Source organism: Acanthaster planci, linkage group LG13 (genome assembly GCF_054643075.1).
Source record: "Acanthaster planci isolate LZ-2023a linkage group LG13, COTS_SCS, whole genome shotgun sequence".
Classification (NCBI taxonomy): Eukaryota; Metazoa; Echinodermata; class Asteroidea; order Valvatida; family Acanthasteridae; genus Acanthaster; species Acanthaster planci.
Window position 1 is genome coordinate 5,854,249 of NC_141789.1, and position 8,313 is coordinate 5,862,561.

The 8,313-nt window shown below is 41.0% G+C and overlaps 1 long non-coding RNA gene across 1 annotated transcript; it reads right to left on the bottom strand.

The window, feature by feature from the left end:
* Window positions 1-680: 680 nt before the first annotated feature.
* On the bottom strand, window positions 681-7,920 carry LOC110982449 (uncharacterized). Its single transcript, XR_002598577.2, has 2 exons — window positions 6,117-7,920; window positions 681-4,883 (listed from the first exon to the last, which is right to left on the bottom strand). It is a non-coding gene; the product is annotated as an uncharacterized LOC110982449 (long non-coding RNA).
* Window positions 7,921-8,313: the final 393 nt, after the last annotated feature.

An 8,313-nucleotide genomic window follows, 5' to 3' on the forward strand; every position in this document is an offset into this window, starting at 1 on the left:
GACTTGAAGCCGTAATTCCGTTTTTACATTGTTCTTTGAGCTATTTGCCGAGACTGGGAATTCTAAAGGATTTGTCACAGGGCCATGACAAAATGGAGGATCTACTTTGCTATCGAAACATTGAATTGTAATGGATCAGTCATCCTTTTCAATAATATATGTATATTGATCGTGTGGGTGTGAACCTGAATGGCCGAATAGTTTCTTTCTGAAGGCTGCTCGCACTGTCGTCGCCAGCTTGAGAAATGTTTTTTTTTTCAATATCACCTGGCCTTACATTACATGCAAAGACGTTCAGACGGAAGTCTATGTCACATTGTGGACTTTCCAAGGATGACCAACCGATGGAAATATGTGTGTGGCATAACATGACAGTATCTAGACCACATCTTGATCAACTTCACTTTAACTTCCGAACATTTCAAAAGTATCCCAAAATGACACATTCCTTTGAAAATGCTAATGTTTGGAGACGCTGTGTCTAGGATAAGCCACTTAGCTCATTCAATATTTTTACTCAATTTGGTTCAAATGAATTCCGGAACTGACGTGTTAAATTTTGACAGGACTACTCCTAAGAGTTACCTTAACTTTTGGGTACAGAGACATTAAGTCAGGATATCCTGTTAAATCTTGAGCAATGTGATAGATCGGTCCAGCATGACCTTTACCCAAAAAAGTAAGTTCACAGAAAACCTCATTTTTAATCAATTCACGGCAAACCTTTGACAATATTTCAAACCCATTAAGAACTCTCATTGACGTCGGGCACAGTGCAGTGAATCTTATAAAAAACGCCTGTGGAAGATATATTAGTAGCTGTCGCACTGACTAGTTTCAACTAAGAGCATGTAGTAACTAAGCTTTTACTTGTCACAATTTTTATGAGATAATTTGTTCCTGCTTTTCCGTGAAGCAAAAGGGTACTTTCTTAATTCAATAGGGGTATGCCCTCATTGACCCATACTTGTTTGGCAGCATTTAAAGTGTGGACATATGCCTGAGAAGAAATTCAGTATATTTTGCCGAAAAAATGTAGTAACCATTATTCGAATTTTCCCAAGAAAGGGAATAACAGCGTTACTTTGAAAAATCCATTTCATACAACACTTATGAATGTACACGTACCAAAGGGAATACATGTATTTAAACATACGTAGGCCTACATATTCTACACAGACTACAACTAAACTGCGAGTGAAAAACCAACACTGAGAAAAAATAACCATTCCAAATACATATATTTGTACAATACTTTGAAATTGAAAGGGGAAAAAAGTTCACACTTTTACCAGGAAAGTGAATATTCATTTCACAAATTGTGAAAAAGTTTCCCTTCTGTGGGAAAATTTTCACACTGTCTTCCTCTCTGTAAAAAAAAAAGAAATTCGCAACATATTTCACAAGTTGGAAAATTTTTCACACTTTTTTTTCACCAATGGGCAGATGCAACAGCTTTCTTTTCCACAAGTAGGAAAAATTTTCACAAGCGGGAAAAGATATGGATTTTGACGCCTTTTCATACAAGTGGGAAACTATTTTCACACCTTATGAAATAAGAATGTGAACAAGAAAAGTAAATTTTTTTTTACATTTCACATCCCAATTCACAGAGTTAACTTTGATCTGCGAAGTACTGTACATCTATATGTATAAGTATTACAAACTATGGGCTAATCCGATTAGACGCAATAACTAAGGTGGCACCACTGATCTCCTTCATCGGGGAGAGTTTGAAAGTTTAAATTGCGGTCATCACACCAGACCGCGCGCGCGACACGTATGCTGCGCACGGGGAAATTAGTCTGGCCGAAGAATTTGATGCTCTTAATTCTCTCTCTTTTTAAAGGGAAAAATTGCTGAAAAATTGTTCGCTTTTGCACAGCAAATGGATTCCCTCGGTCCGGACTGTTAATAACTGTTAATAACGCAGCTGGACCTGCCTTTCAGTCTTAAGTTCAGGTTTTTAAAGCAAAAATCATACCGATCTCAACAAGCCAAAGCAATGTGAATGTGATTTTGAATGACATGTACTGTACTTGGCATAAATATAGCGGGAATTTTATTTGTGTGGTTTTGACAATATCACTTGTTGTCCAGACAAGATATATAGGGCCTAAACCTTTTTTCAGCGAACAGTTTCCAGTCAAATCTTGGGACCTATATACGTCGCTATTAGTAGTAGGATCTTTTTATTGGAAACTATTTAGTTTACCCGCTCAAAGTTTTTTCAATGACATGATTTGTTTATCTTTATTTGTAGAATTTCAAGAAACAAACACTTGATGACTGAAGAGGCATATTCACTGGGCAAAGACAAATAACTTGTGGAGGCCATGATGCCGTATTTGTTCAGAACACTGCCTGCAAGAGCGCGTCCATGATAACGTTGTGTCAGGGAACAGTTCAAGTAGGGTTTTGTTGACTCTATTAACCTGTTATTATTTGATTTCTTTTATAACGGATACTGTTGCTCATTTTTGAAGCAAACTTTGAACAAAGTTTTTTATTTTGATTTCATGAGCAAAATCAAAGTGATCTTGCCAATTCATAATGTCCTCAATTATGCCTAAGTGTGAGATCGTCAGTTTGTTTGGTCAGTTATGCTTATTTTCAATGTCCATGCTCATTTAAGTTGTATATAACTCTTTAATGTAAAATACTGCTCTTCTTTTACTCTCTCAGGCTCTGTAGTATACATATATGTCAAATCTGGAAACATGCATTTTATTATGTAACAATTAATTGGCGAATAAATAATTTAAAATTTGGAGAATTTTTCTCAGATGTATAATTTTCAAAGGTGTTATGTTGTATAGACCTGCGGTTTGAATAAATTGAGGTGCAAACATGCAGTATAAAGAGAAAAAGCTCTTTGTGCCCGGCACAATGTGCCTTATGTATTACATGTCAGGGTGCTACATGTCTCAACATATAATTAGTGTTCTTTACGTCATACAGCTTTACTTTTCGTTGCTTTTAAGAAAGAAAAAAGAAGAAGAACGAAGGAACAAAACTCCGTCATAAAAATCTTGTTTTCTGTCCTGCTTCCATAGTTTTTTCCAACTGTTTGTAAATTCTTCAGTCTGACGCGCACGTCCATTTGGCAAATCACGATACCCTTTTGGTCGAAGAGGCTTGTAACGCGCGCGTACCACCTGTCCACGAGCGTTGTGCCACCGCAGTAATGGCTTCTAATTCTGATTACCGATTCAAACTATAGGCATACAAAGTAATTACAAAAAAACAGTGGCATTTGACTCCATAGGGAGCCAGCATCCACGCCCTAAAAGACATATATATACCTTTGCAGTCAGGCAGGGGCGGATCCAGATCCAAATTGGGGGAGGGGGGAAACCTTTTTGGGGGGCAAAAATTTGGATTTTTTTTTCATTTAATTTTTATGGTCTTTCTGCGTGGTGAGGATAAATTTAGGGGCTTTATACATGTACAATAACGGTACGTGCTTTTACGTATAAGGAAGGGAAGTGAAACGGTTCTCCCAAAATGTTTTTTCCTTGTTATTTTTCAAGACGAAAAAGTGAACTCCTTTGTTACAGGGACCTCGCATTTCACCCTTGCCCCACCACACACATCGTGCAATGTTTGCCAAGGTTATCATGAAAAGCCAAACATGGTTATAGCTGATGTTAAAAACACACCAGTGTCCATACTTTGATGGGAGCTCCTCAATCAATTCTAAAAAACAATTTTGATATTTTTTGGGCGGTGGTCCCGTTGGCCCCTGGATCCGCCCTTGAATTTCAAGAGCTTTAATGGGGTTAAATAACCAATTATTTCCCCTCTCAAAAACTGGAAATCTGGAGGTATTTGTCGCTCTTCCCCACTGTCCTACAGGGGGAGAGCGCAAATGCATGGCGTAATGTTTGTCGAGTACTCAATAGGCAGTGTTTATGCAACATTGTCAACATCCGCATTAATGTACATGTATGGATTAGGACAGTCAGTAAGCCACAATGCTTTGCGTGTCCATGCGATTTACTTGTACGCATACATGAGTATTTCCTTAACAAGCAATAATATTGTGGAACGCATTTGCCGTAAGTTCCTGCGTTCTGTGAGCTTAAGAGCGGTAGGGACGAGCAAGAGGTATGTTATATAAGCGATTTGAAATCAAGGGTGCAGAGCCGAAAACGTTAAAACGTTAAAGTATCATTCAAAGAGGAGTTTGACGAAAGCCAAAAAGCCTTCACAAGCAAACCAACTAACATAATTAATGTAAAAAGGGACTAAAACGGATACTAATCTTTTGAAAAAAAGGTTGAAATGCCGCGTTGGCCAGAAAACTGAAGGGTTAGCTCAGTAAACATGTGTAATGTTATAACAAAAGTACATGAAATTCAACAGTGTGAGCTTTTCCCCTGAGAGCGATACAAACTGGAACAGTGCAACCCGGTGCCCATCACCACAAGACCATCTCACAGCTCGGGAAAGTTTTGTTTTCACAGTATTGGAGGACTCCGTTATAAGTATTTAGCAGGTTTCTGATCAGTCGCCTCCAAAGGGCACTTCTTCGTTTATTTTGGCAAAGACTGATTTGGCACTGAATTGCGTCCCTAATTCTTCACACAAGATGCAGTTCCAGAAACTCTGCTCTACTACGGAAAAAGGGCCCCCATGGTTTCTTCGGTGCATCGGCTACGTGATTTGTGCTTCTGCGGTCCAGCGTATTTTCACGAGTCCCTTCCGACACTTCTGGCAGTGGTAAGCGGTCACAACTATTTTGTGGCCTGATGGCGCTGTCGACGCTGTTGACGACGGTGACAGTGTTTGTCTGGTCCGCTGGGAGCGTGCAGTTTGTTTTATGAGGCATTCTTCAAATGGATGTAACGTCCTCTGTGCCCGGAAGTCTTAAGTTTTATCTGCCGGAATAAGAAAGGGTGAAGAACCGTTGACATCTTTTATGCTATACATAGCCAAAGACTAATGCCACAAACCGTGTCTGACGCGTGATGTAAATCTTCTTTTAGCCAGTCTAGAATCAATTCAAAGCGGACCGAACATCTTTCCAGAGATACGAGTGAAACTTTACAGACCGAACATGTTTACGACTGGATTCGAATGGACCGGCAACTCGACCCCAGAGCAAGACAACTTAACCGTCTGTAACTCAAATGGCCAGACATCAAGCCGACCATAGAGACAAATTGTAATGAGTACGCTAGCGTTTATTATAGTCACATCACCAACACCTTTTCTCACAATTAAAAAAGAGAAACGAATGGGCAGACCCATGTTACCAGCCGAGTATCCATAGTACCCAGTGCCCGCTACGTACCTCATGCGTGCAGAGGGGAAGGGGGTTCCCGCCAGTACGCAAACCGAAAATTTGCCTTTCTCATAAAAATTACTACCAGAATCAGCTTTGGGCGTCGAAATTCAAACACAGTATTCTCCACCGTCCATCCCACCATTTATACTCCCATGCCAACGCCCATTATTAGTAAATAGCAACATTACTCATGACACCAAGACAAGCGGCGCCTTCCGGAACTGTGGAATGCGTATATGCGTACAGGAGAGGGGGTCTGAAAAGTCAGCCTTTTGTACGTACGTACATCTACCCCCCACACACCCACACTCACCTAAGCAGATAATGCCCCCCCCCCTTTTTTATAGCTCCATGGGCAGACTAGCACCTGATGGCGCAAATACTTGAAATAGCCTGTGAGTAGCTGAAAGTGCCATTCAAATTAGCAACTGATCATCGGTGCGGCCGAGGCGCCCGTGCACCGTTTCTGCCTCATTTACATTCCCAGTAAGAAAGCTTGGGAGGTAATATAGGGATAGAAACCATGCCTAACCACGGGGTCTAACACTGCAAACCAGTGGCTAGCGCTTAATTCCCACACAAACCTGTTTCGCAAAATCACACGTTCATGCGTGAGCAAGACGTATTTGTTATGTTTAATTCTTCCATGTCCATGGTACTCCTAACAGGATTTAAGCAGGTATAACACAAGCAATGAATGGTTTGCATTCGTGGAATGGTTAGAATAATTTCATTCGGTGAATGATGAAATACGAGGCTTCCTAGTGGCACTGAAACAAATGGTAATACGGAATGACATGGAAGAGGAGGCGATTATACTTACCGACGGACTTGCGGTCGTTCGTTCGTTCGTTGCTGGCTAGGCGACGAGGACTCCCAGGCGCTAGGCCACAGCCAAGCTGAAATCCAAACACACACAACGCATGACAAGGTTGTTACACATGTACATGTACATCAAGGTCGATCTTCACATCAAAGAGAGATGAATTCAAAGTCAAGCCACACACGTCCAAAATGGAAAAGAAACCCAAGGAGACAGACTGCTGCACTCATTTGCAAACAATAGAGGCCAACATTCACCGCGTTCTAAGGGTCAGGTCAGGATTCATATTTATCATGCCGCGCGCTCGTGAAAGCAGTGCAAAACGGTGGATAAACGTGAGTGCCTGGATGTGTGTGTGGGGGGGGGAGGGGTAGACTTGATCCAAGTCCGTGGTATTTTATTATGCAAACCTGGCGCTTTAGATCCACTTCTGTTTACAACGTTCTTTAGTTAGTTAACCGGAAAGTTGATAATCCGGAAAGTACATCAAAACATATTTTGACGTGGAATTTTTCACGTCATCAAAAATGTTAACGGCGATGGGCACTGGAACATCCCTTCCTCCATGCCTTGATCAAGGCGTTGGGCGTGTAAAAGTCGACCTTCCGATGAAAGAATACGAACATTGCCTGTGACGTTCATGATATTAAAACCTGCTGGCCAGCTTAGCCCTTATACACGATATACATGTACAATCACAGTCTGTGATGTACCGCAGCGTGGCGTGCATGCGTTTACAAATACATGTATTGTGCGGGAATGTTGTTAGCTATGGGCGGCCATTGAGGCAAAAAGCATAATTATTATTGTAGAGCCCCTTCGCGGCATAGCCCCTCCGGAGGGAAACGGCTATAGAACCCCTCTCCCCCCCCCCATCAAAAGTGGAATAGGCCAAAGACTGCAGGGAGCGCCCGTGACGTAATACGTATTGTATAAGTATTGGCACGTTATGGAGCGTCAAAAGTGGACAACCTCATTTTCGCATTTTCTGCTAGTAGATTTTCGGGATTTTGGACTTTGCGTATAGCATTTTCAAAAAACGCAATTTTCCGCTAGCAGAAATTTGGAATTGACTGGAATTATTGCCTGAATACGTGTTTGGGAATTATTTTGTGGGATGTCAAAATTATTTCAGCAAGTTCAAGTTTTTGAAACTCTTGGCCACTTGATTAAAGAGCACTTAGCTTCTTCTTTTGAGATGAATTTTTCGATTACAACCTGTTTTCGTTCCACAACAAATTCAATTATTCTACTGGAATGGACACAATGGTTTATTCTAGATATAGCATCGTTTAGGGGACATATCACCATGCGCTCATTTATTTAAAATTGAAATTCCCGACGGCAAGCTACCACCGTCATTCAAATTACACTGTGTGCTGGGAAGTCGGAAGTTGCGGTACCATAAAGAACTAGTGTCAGGCTTTGGATGGCCCCTTTCCTATTTGCAAGTTTCTCAATAGGAATCACCCACATTTTTTCCGAGCTGTGACGTCATCACATCCGTCAGATGCGGATCATTGTCCCTCTACCGTTAATGTTGGCTGGCCATCTTCCCAAGACCGTTCCATTCGGAGCGTAGGGAGCACACGGGTCGTTTCAGTTTTCAACTTGTCCACTTTTGGACCACCCCGCCGTCGGCAAAGTAAATCCAAACTTCTGCTAGCAGATAATTGGGTTTTATGGAGAGGGGTGATGCAATTTCCGAAAACCCGAACATCTGCTAGCAGAAAATGAGAAAAAGGGGTTGTCCTCTTTGGAGCATCAAATATAATTTTGCTAGTGAAGTTTTTAGTTGTCCACTTTTGACGCGTTATGAAGACTTCTTTAATTAAATTCCCAATTTTTGCTAGAAGAAAATTGAGTTTTTGAAAATGCTTTACGTAAATTCCCCGAACCCGAAAATCTACTAGCAAAAAATGAGAAATGGGGTTGTCTACTTTTGGAGCATGACAGTAAGTTTGCCAGTGGGAATTTAAAGTTTTTAGTTGTCCACTTTTGATGCACCACAAAGAGTTGTTAAAGTAACATCCAAATTTCTCCTAGCGGAAAATTGCGTTTTTGAAAATGCTTCAGGCAAAGTCCAAAATCCCGAAACTCTACTAACAGAAAAAAAAGAAAATGAGGTTGTCGACTTTTGACGCCCACACGCACGTGTTAAGTACATGCACTTGCGAATAGATCTAATGTGTGCAGG